Source organism: Silene latifolia, chromosome 9 (assembly GCF_048544455.1).
Source record: "Silene latifolia isolate original U9 population chromosome 9, ASM4854445v1, whole genome shotgun sequence".
Taxonomy (NCBI): Eukaryota; Viridiplantae; Streptophyta; class Magnoliopsida; order Caryophyllales; family Caryophyllaceae; genus Silene; species Silene latifolia.
Window position 1 is genome coordinate 30,747,101 of NC_133534.1, and position 11,089 is coordinate 30,758,189.

The following is an 11,089-nucleotide window of genomic DNA, read 5'->3' on the forward strand; positions in this document are numbered from 1 at the left end:
AATGTTAAAAGTTGTATCTTTCATGATTGGTGCTAATTTGGATGTTGAATATCATGCTTGTTTGCAATTCTCACATGTTAGGATGAAAATCTCATGCTACATCTCTTGAATCCGAAATTACCCATTCACATGCTCAAATATGTTGTTTTTCCGAGTTAGAATCATGCTAGGATACGTAAACAATTGATGAGAAACGATTTTTGTTGGTTTCAAATGGTTTGGAAATGCGTTGCTTGGAATTCGCGTGTTTGTAGTCCCAGTAGGGTGCCGTGGCGGTGGAATCTCTTCGATTTTGGGAGATCCCTGTAAATTTTGAGCATATTTTAGAAAGGTTGTAGTCCCAGTAGGGTGACCGTGGCCGGCAGGTCTCTTGACCGGTGGGAGTTTCTGTAAGTTTTGGACAATTTTAGTATGTATGTATTCCCAGTAGGGTGGCCGTGGAAACGGGTGATTACAGTGGGAGTACACTGAAGGCTTTTTTTGTGTTTTTGGAAACTTGTTGTGTTCCCAGCCGGGTGACCAATGGGTGACCGGTGGGAGTGCACTAAAGGTTTTATGAGTTTTCTTGAAATTTGGTGTAGTCCCAGTAGGGTGACCGTGGCCGGTCTCTTGACCACTGGGAGTACACTGTAAGTTTTATTTAAATTTTGACTTTGGCATGTTGTCCCAGCCGGTGGCCCGGCGGCCGGTGCACCCCCCGGCTGGGAGTCCCCTGTTTGTTTTATTTCACTTGCGACTTCTAATAATGATTGGGCTATGCATGCATCTTCTTTCCTATCGATAATTGGTTATTTTAAGACTCATTAATGTTATGATCATGCATAATGGTTATGGTTCTTATTCGGACCCGAATGTGACGTTTTACATTGTGAGACTACTCGACTTTCCCTATTTATTTGCCCTCGGACATTGGGTCACGGTTAGGTGCCATTGTCTCCGAGTTGGGCTACTTTTCCTTCCGCCTTTTTCAGACCGGGGGTCACGGTTAGGTGACAAGGTTCCGCTTGAGGTTACTCGAGTTTCGGGCACGGTTAGGTGTACCATATTTCGAGTCTTGGATACGATTTGGTATCGTTTGTCGAATCGGGTGTCGTCCATCCCGAGAGTCTGGCCAGGTTTAGACTAGGACCGTATTATGATCGTCGTCCTACCAAGAGGTTGGAGTCTAGAGGGTTGTCTTGTTTGAGTCTATACTTTGTAAATTGTCTTACATGTGAGTCGGGTTGATGTGTGATAGTTTGATCTAATAATTCTTCTCTCATTTATGCGTAACTACTCTTATTGCATTTTGTATACTAATCATGATCCTCTCGTCACCGTAAGTATTTTACTCCCATGCTTGTTCATCTAATTAAATTCTTAATTACTTGTATTTTGACATATTGTGGCTGGGAGAACCCTGAGTTACTCCCCACTGACTGTGGCTTTCATATTTATTATGAATGACAGGTTGGTGATGAAGCTTAAGTGGGCAAGACCGTGTGAGCTAGCGAGTTCTTACCTTGGACCTTATTAGTTATCACATAATAGACTCACCTACTCTTGAACTTATGTTAATTCGTGGGATGTCTTTTCCCCAATAAATAGACTGTGTTGTAAACTTAAACTTAACTATCTAGACTTGTTTATCGTATTGGTGATACCTCGCGTTGGACTTCACTAGAAGTCTTAAAAGTTTTAAAAATCTCGTGTTTCCGCCACGATTTACTAGTCACATTTAGTTACCTCAACGAGGGGTGTCACAGTTGGTATCAGAGCATATATTGCTCCCGACGCACACACGTGTACCCCAACTTAAAATTCTCACTTGACCTTGAATAATGAATGAGAGATGGGTAGAATTAAGGACCTAAGTTGGTAGCCTTTTTGTGTATGTTTTGTGTTAGGTTCTAACTTGTTTGCCCTTGTGCAAGATGGCACGACCAACCCAAGTGGAGAATGCTATCATGCAAGCCCTCACTCAAGTACTTGCTAATCAACAAAATGCTCAACCCGCTCCCCTTGCACCCGAAGCTAACCGTCAAGGAAGTTATGCTTGGATTGCAAGTCAACTAGCAAGGAACAAGGCTAAGACCTATGGTGGTGAAGTGGATCCCGTTGCTCTCTCGGAGTGGTTTCGTGATATGGAGAAGAACTTCTCTCTCTTTGATGCCCGAGAGGAGGACAAGGTGAGATTAGCATCTCACTTTCTTGTGAAGGAAGCCGATAGGTGGTGGACTTTGACCGGTCCTACCGCTACTCAAGACCCCAACTTTGATTGGAGCCGCTTCAAGTCACTTGTGGAGACTCGCTTCTACCCTAAGGAGCTCAAACAACAAAGATTGAAGGAATTCATGGAATTCAAGCAAGGGAAGCTATCAATTCAAGCCTACACCGACAAGTTTAATGAACTTGCTCATTATGCCTCCAAGTTCGTGAAAGATGAAGAGGATCGTGTCTACTTCTACAAGAACAAGTTGAATCCTAAGGTGGAAAGCATGGTGAGAAGAAGCTCCACTACCTTTGTGGAAGTTTATGATGATGCCATTTGGGCCGAAAGCTCTTTGAAGGCCATTGAAGAAGATTCCAAAATCCACTCCTCTTCTCATTCTTACCGTCCTAACTTTCATGGCAAGAGACCATTTGTGCCTTCTACTCCAAACTATGCCAACAAGAGGAGGTTTGTACCAAGGATGCAAGACCATGGAGGACAAGGACCAAGAGTTCAAGAACCTAGAGGACAAGCCCCCCCACCAACCAATGAACTTGAGAAGGACCGTAAGTGCTACCATTGTAGACAAGCTCTACACCCCGGAGTTGGATGCTATGGCAAGCCCTTGACTTGCTTTCATTGTAAGAAGCCCGGACATCGTGTTGCCGATTGCCCCGAGAAGAAGAATGCCCCTACTCCAAATGCTAGGCCAAGAGGAACCATCTTTGTCATGAGTCGAGCCGAAGCCGCCGCTCATCCCGATATCATTACGGGTATGTTCTCAATTTTTGATCAACCTTGCCTCATTTTATTTGATACCGGCGCATCTTTATCTTTTATATCTTCCAAATTCTCCGAAAAGCTAGCCATTGAACCTATTCCTAGTGAGGAAACTTCTATATCCTTACCTTCCGGAGAGATGTTCTCTTGTTCCCTCACTTTCTCCGACATTCCTATCTCTATTTCGGGAACCTTATTCCCCGCTAACCTACTTCGTTTTCCCCTTGAGGAATTCGATGTAATTTTGGGTATGGATTGGTTGTCAAAGTATGATGCAAGATTCGAGTGTAGAGACCAAAAGATTCGCCTCAAGTGTCCGTTAGGCACTCGTGTGTCCTATAGAGGAGTCCGTTCCCAAGAAGGTGTGAAGTTGATTTCCGCTTTGAAGTTGATGAGTATGAGGAGGAAAGGTTACCAAATCTTTCTTTGTGTGGTGACTTCTACCTCCCCTTCCTTACCAAAGATCGAAGAAGTGCCCGTGGTTTGTGAGTTCCCCGATGTCTTTCCCGAAGAATTGCCCGGAATTCCTCCCGAGCGTGATGTTGAGTTTTCTATCGACCTTGTACCGGAACAGGACCGATTGCTAAAGCCCCGCACCGTATGGCGCCAACCGAGTTGAAGGAGTTGAGAAAGCAACTTGATGAGATGATTGAGAAAGGATTCATTAGACCTAGTGCCTCGCCTTGGGGTGCTCCAGTTCTCTTTGTGAAGAAGAAAGATGGATCCATGAGACTTTGCATTGACTATCGTGAGCTTAACCGTGTTACCATCAAGAACAAGTATCCTCTACCAAGAATTGAAGATTTGTTTGATCAACTCAAAGGTGCTTCTACCTTCTCCAAGATTGATTTGAGATCCGGTTATCACCAAATCCCCGTTCGTGAGTCCGATATCCCTAAGACCGCCTTTAGCACGAGATATGGACATTTCGAGTTTAAGGTGATGCCCTTTGGTTTAACCAATGCCCCTTCTATCTTCATGGACCAAATGAACCGGACTTTCCGTGAGTTCTTAGACAAGTGTGTTGTGGTCTTCATCGACGATATCCTCATCTTTTCCAAGTCCGAAGAAGAGCATGCCGATCACCTCCGTATCATTTTGGGAATCCTCCGTCGTCAAAAGTGGTTTGCCAAATTCTCCAAATGTGAATTTTGGTTGTCTAAGGTGTCTTTCCTAGGCCATGTGATATCTAAGGATGGTGTCATGGTAGACCCTTCGAAGATTGAAGCCGTGATTGAGTGGAAGAGTCCAACCGATGTTGGTGAGATCCGTAGTTTCTTGGGTTTGGCGGGTTACTACCGTCGCTTTGTGAAAGATTTTTCCAAGCTTGCTAGACCGATGACTCAACTTTTGAAGAAAGAGACCAAGTTTGTGTGGACCGAAGCTTGTGAAGGTGCATTCCAAGAGTTGAAGAAGAGGTTGACTACCGCCCCCGTGTTGACCTTGCCCGAGGATGGAGTTGATTTTGATGTGTTTTGTGATGCTTCTAAGATGGGTTTGGGTTGTGTTCTTATGCAAAATAGAAGAGTTGTTGCCTATGCTTCGCGACAATTGAGAGTTCATGAGGTGAACTATCCCACTCATGATTTGGAGTTAGCCGCCATTGTTCATGCTTTGAAGATGTGGAGACACTACCTCATTGGAGTCCATTGCCGTATCTACTCCGACCATAAGAGTTTGAGGTACATCTTCACCCAAAAGGATTTGAATATGAGACAACGACGATGGTTGGAATTGGTGAATGATTACGACATGGAGTTGTTGTATCATGAAGGAAAGGCAAATGTGGTTGCCGATGCCCTTAGTAGGAAGTCTACTCATTCCTTGAGTGTTATTCGTGTGCTCCCCGATGACCTTTGTGCCGAGTTTCGTAAATTAGGTTTGCAACTTGTAGAGAGTGGTTTTGATTATCTTGGTGCTATGGTTGCCGAGCCCGTTCTTCACCGTGAGATTCTAGATAGCCTTGTGGACGATGCTACCTTTAAAAGTTTTCAAGTCAAGCTTCTTGAAGGGAAAGCAAAGGATTGTGAGATTGATGCTAGAGGTTACCTTCGTTACCGAGGACGCATGTATGTGCCCGATGCCGTTGACTTGAGGAAGAGAGTTCTAGATGAAGCTCATCTATCCCCTTATTCGATTCACCCCGGAGGAGACAAGATGTATAAAGATTTGAAGCTTCAGTTTTGGTGGCCTAACATGAAGAATGACATTGTGTCATACGTTGGAAGATGTCTTACTTGTCAACAAGTGAAGATTGAGCATAAGAGACCCGGTGGTTTGCTACAACCGTTGGATGTTCCTTTATGGAAGTGGGAGTCCATTTCCATGGATTTTGTGATGGCTTTGCCTAAGACCGTTGGTGGAAAGGATGCCGTATGGGTTGTTGTGGATAGGTTGACCAAGTGTGCTAGGTTCATTCCTATCAAAGAGACTTGGAGTTTAGACCGTCTTGCTAGTGCTTATGTTGATGAGATCGTTCGCTACCATGGTGTTCCTAAGGAGATCGTTTCGGATCGTGACCCGAGGTTTTGTTCAAGATTTTGGAAAGCTTTGCAAGATGCTATGGGTAGTAAGTTGTTGATGAGTACCGCTTTTCATGCCGCTACCGATGGACAATCCGAGAGGACAATTCAAACTCTAGAAGACTTGTTGCGTGCTTGTGCCCTTGATTTTCATTCTAGTTGGGAGAAGAGCTTACCTTTGGTGGAATTTTCTTACAACAATAGTTATCATGCTTCTATCAAGATGGCCCCTTATGAAGCCCTTTATGGAAGGAAATGCCGTAGTCCAATTTGTTGGGACCAAGCAAGTGATGTTCGTGATCTAGGACCCGACAAGTTAGCCGAGACGATTGATCAAGTGAAGCTCATCCGTGAAAGAATGAAAGCCGCCCAAGATCGACAGAAATCCTATGCCGATGTTCGCCGTCGACCCTTGGAATTTGAAGTTGGAGATAAAGTGTTCTTGAAGGTGTCCCCGATGAAAGGAGTAAAGAGATTTGGAGTCAAAGGGAAGTTGAGTCCAAAGTACATTGGACCTTATGAAGTGATCAAGAGGATTGGTACCGTGGCTTATAAGTTGGATTTGCCCCCGAGTTTGGGTAAAGTTCATGATGTCTTTCATGTTTCTCAACTTAGGAAATACATTAGCGACCCTAGTCATGTGTTGCAAAATGAGATTCCTGAGCTTGAGCCTAGTCTTTCTTTCGAGGAGAGACCGATTCGTATTTTGGATAAGAAGGAGAAGAAGCTAAGGAGCAAAGTGGTGCCCTTGGTGAAGGTTTTGTGGAAGTGTGGTGATGTAGAAGAAGAGACTTGGGAGCCGGAAGCTTCCATGCGTGTCAAGTACCCTAGTTTGTTTTCTTAAGGTAATGCCTTTTCGTTTCAAGTTTCGAGGGCGAAACTTTTTAAAAGGTGGGATGATTGTAACACCCCGCGCTTTCCTTATATTTTCAAATAAACTTTTAAGCGATTTTTATTAAATAGTTATTATTTAAAGCTTATTTTCATAAAATATAGCCGTAGCCATGTAACGGTAATAATAGTGTAGATTTTAATAATATTATTCTCCGACTCGAGTTATAGTAGACTTGGGACGAAAATTCTAGTGGATACCGACTCATTTTGAGTTATTGGGCTTAACTTGACTCATGGGCCTTTTTCCCCTCTTTTCTCTACACAAAAACTCAACTAAACCCTCACAACTTCATCTCCCTCACTTGTAATTTCTGAAATTTCCCAACAACCACCCCACCATTGTTGAACCTTCCCTTACTAACCCTAAAACCACCATATCTCACTCAATTCTTCACCAATCTCGTTCCTTTTCGCGCCATTCTCTTCCTTTTCTCATTTCCTTTCTTTCTAAGTAAGAAAGTTGTCATCTTTCTCTCTATTTCGAAATTATCATCTTTCAAGGATGAGAATTCTTGACTTAAAGTCTCTATTTTTGTGTTTAGGGGAGAACTTGGACAACCCGGAGGAGGATAGCTACATCATTGACGAGTCTTTAGAAGATTGAAGTGCAAAAAGGTAACGGTGATGGGTTACTCGACTTTTATGTTAGAATTGTGTGGTTTTATGTAGTTATAATCTCATATGAATGTTAAAAGTTGTATCTTTCATGATTGGTGCTAATTTGGATGTTGAATATCATGCTTGTTTGCAATTCTCACATGTTAGGATGAAAATCTCATGCTACATCTCTTGAATCCGAAATTACCCATTCACATGCTCAAATATGTTGTTTTTCCGAGTTAGAATCATGCTAGGATACGTAAACAATTGATGAGAAACGATTTTTGTTGGTTTCAAATGGTTTGGAAATGCGTTGCTTGGAATTCGCGTGTTTGTAGTCCCAGTAGGGTGATGCGGCGGCGGTCTCTTGACCTTTGGGAGATCCTGTAAATTTTGAGCATATTTTAGAAAGGTGTAGTCCCAGTGAGGGTGCCGTGGCCGGTCTACTGACCGGCTGGGAGTTTCCTGTAAGTTTTGGACAATTTTAGTATGTATGTATTCCCAGCCGGGTGACCGGCAGCCGGGTGACCGGCTGGGAGTACACTGAAGGCTTTTTTTGTGTTTTTGGAAACTTGTTTGTGTTCCCAGTAGGGTGACTGCAGCAATGGGAGGTGACCCGGTGGGAGTGCACTAAAGGTTTTATGAGTTTTCTTGAAATTTGGTGTAGTCCCAGTAGGGTGATCGCGGCCGGTCTCTTGACCACCTGGGAGTACACTGTAAGTTTTATTTAAATTTTGACTTTGGCATGTTGTCCCGGCCGGTGGCTTGGTCTTGGCCGGTGCACCCCCTACTGGGAGTCCCCTGTTTGTTTTATTTCACTTGCGACTTCTAATAATGATTGGGCTATGCATGCATCTTCTTTCCTATCGATAATTGGTTATTTTAAGACTCATTAATGTTATGATCATGCATAATGGTTATGGTTCTTATTCGGACCCGAATGTGACGTTTTACATTGTGAGACTACTCGACTTTCCCTATTTATTTGCCCTCGGACATTGGGTCACGGTTAGGTGCCATTGTCTCCGAGTTGGGCTACTTTTCCTTCCGCCTTTTTCGGACCGGGGGTCACGGTTAGGTGACAAGGTTCCGCTTGAGGTTACTCGAGTTTCGGGCACGGTTAGGTGTACCATATTTCGAGTCTTGGATACGATTTGGTATCGTTTGTCGAATCGGGTGTCGTCCATCCCGAGAGTCTGGCCAGGTTTAGACTAGGACCGTATTATGATCGTCGTCCTACCAAGAGGTTGGAGTCTAGAGGGTTGTCTTGTTTGAGTCTATACTTTGTAAATTGTCTTACATGTGAGTCGGGTTGATGTGTGATAGTTTGATCTAATAATTCTTCTCTCATTTATGCGTAACTACTCTTATTGCATTTTGTATACTAATCATGATCCTCTCGTCACCGTAAGTATTTTACTCCCATGCTTGTTCATCTAATTAAATTCTTAATTACTTGTATTTTGACATATTGTGGGCCGGGAGAACCCCGAGTTACTCCCCACCGATCGTGGCTTTCATATTTATTATGAATGACAGGTTGGTGATGAAGCTTAAGTGGGCAAGACCGTGTGAGCTAGCGAGTTCTTACCTTGGACCTTATTAGTTATCACATAATAGACTCACCTACTCTTGAACTTATGTTAATTCGTGGGATGTCTTTTCCCCAATAAATAGACTGTGTTGTAAACTTAAACTTAACTATCTAGACTTGTTTATCGTATTGGTGATACCTCGCGTTGGACTTCACTAGAAGTCTTAAAAGTTTTAAAAATCTCGTGTTTCCGCCACGATTTACTAGTCACATTTAGTTACCTCAACGAGGGGTGTCACATCCTCCCTAATTTTCACTATAAATACCCCATTAGTCTAATTAGAGGAGCATGTTCTTCTTATCAATAATTAGTGTAGTTAATATCAATCAAATCTCTCTTCAATATTGTAATCAAGTATTAATCAAGTTTTAATCCAAGTTTTAGTTCTTTAATCTCTCTTTTGTTCTTCCTTTATTTTGGGTAATTAGAAGATTATTGGGTTTATTGGGAGATTGACAACCTTCCATCAATCATCAAGTTCTTCTATTATTCTTTGCATTATTATTTTGGAATCATTAGTAGGTATAATCTCTTAATCCCTTTTTAATTATTGCTAATTACTTTCATTTATTCATCATGTTTAGCTTTGTTAGTATGATTGACAACCTTGCTAGCATGATCAACATGATAATGAGTGAGTAGTCTCTTAGCTAGGGTTTAATGGGTGATTAGGGGAAACCAACATGGGGAATGATTCATGCTTAAATCAATATGCTTTCATATCTTATTTGCTTGCTTGTTTTGATCTTAATACATGCACATGTTATATTTGATGAAATGCTAAGCCTATGAATCCTTGCATTTACTATCATCTACTATCCTTTCAACAAGACTTGTAAGACATAACCCAACTCGAGTCTTGTTAGACCATGCATGCGTTGAGTAGGAAAGATTAAGTCGACTTGTAGGTGTTGTACAATCTAATCGATTCGGCTCCGGGACCCAAACTTTCCTAGGATTGTAAGATATAACCCAACTCAATCCATCACAACAATAATTGCTTGCTTATAATTTGAGAACATGTTTGTATGATCATATCCCATGATTCCCCTATGAACCCATGACACCCTAGTGTCTTTAATCAATTGTTTACACCCCTTATTTTATTCATCTTGCTAGTTTATTTTCATTGTTATTTTAGTTTAGTGACCTTCTACACCAACCCAATTTGTGACACCCCTAGACACTACTAGTTACAATAGAATTCTCATTTCAATACCCGTCCCTTGAGATCCGACCTTTACTTGCCTCTTTACTAATTGTAGAGTTGTTTGTGAAGTATAAATTGTGTTTTGTATCGACCATTGACCAACGACCACATATACTTAATTGTGAACACGAAATGGCGTCGATAAAAAATGGCGCCGTTGCCGGGGACGGTGTTTAATTGATTTAAGATTTCTTTTTATTGCTATTAGTTGTGTCTTTATTCACCTTGGGGATGTAAAACTCCTCAAGGTTTGTTCTAATTGTTTTTGAGTTGTTTGATATTTTGCATGTCTAGAAGGTTACAAGGTGATTTGTTACCTTTTGACCGTGAAATCGAAAGAACCTTGACGAATAATAGAAGACTTGTTAGGAGGAATTTGAGAGGTGTTGGTGAAGTTGTTCAACCCACTAGTGAGTTTGTCAATCCTTTCGCAATAGAAGGAGAAGAGAACCCACTAAACAATACCACACAAAATCCACCTACAATGCCTAAATTCTCGTCACACTCTATACCCACCGAGGAGAATCTACCAAATGGTACTCCTACACCACAACATCTAACCGGAAATTTTATTGCCAAGTCCGCCTTCATCCAATTAGTTGAGAGGAGCCAATTTGGGGGGATGCCAAGTGAAGACCCTCATTCTCATATGGAAACCTTTTGCGACTATTGTGATGCTATCTCTCAAACGGGCGTGACTCAAGACCAAATTAGATGGGTCTTATTTCCTTTTTCCTTAATCGGCACCGCAAAGCAATGGTTGAAGGGCCTTGATAAGGCCACCCTTGTAATAGATTCTTGGAAGAAGTTAGCTCTAGCTTTCTACAAAAAATTCTACCCACCGGAAAAGACTAACATGCTAAGAGCTCAAATTACGGGTTTTAAGCAAAGGGATGAAGAATCTTTGTATGAAGCTTGGGAGCGGTTCAAAGGTATTTGTCGCTCATGTCCTCACCATGGACTTAGCGAATGGTTTTTGGTACAACAATTTTGGAATGGTTTATATGAAGATTCTAGGAACATTCTCAATATGGGATCAAATGGAATGTTCACTGAAGTTGATGACAATCAAACATGGAACAAGATTGAGGAAATGGCGGTCCATAATTCACAATATAGTAGACCTCGCAAGGCTACTAGAGGAGGAAAGCATGAAGTGGACTCCGTTACTCAATTGGGTGCTCAACTTAGTGCTCACATTGACACAATCAACTTGAAGTTTGAACAAGCTATGGCTAGACTTGAGGAAAACTCAAAATCATCAAAGCATCATGTCAATGCCATGACGGCATCCTCA

The 11,089-nt window shown here is 42.1% G+C and overlaps 1 non-coding gene across 1 annotated transcript; it reads right to left on the bottom strand.

The window, feature by feature from the left end:
* Nucleotides 1-10,648: 10,648 nt before the first annotated feature.
* Nucleotides 10,649-10,755, bottom strand: LOC141602773 (small nucleolar RNA R71). The gene has a single exon (XR_012524683.1). It is a non-coding gene; the product is annotated as a small nucleolar RNA R71 (small nucleolar RNA).
* Between the last annotated feature and the right edge of the window lie 334 nt (nucleotides 10,756-11,089).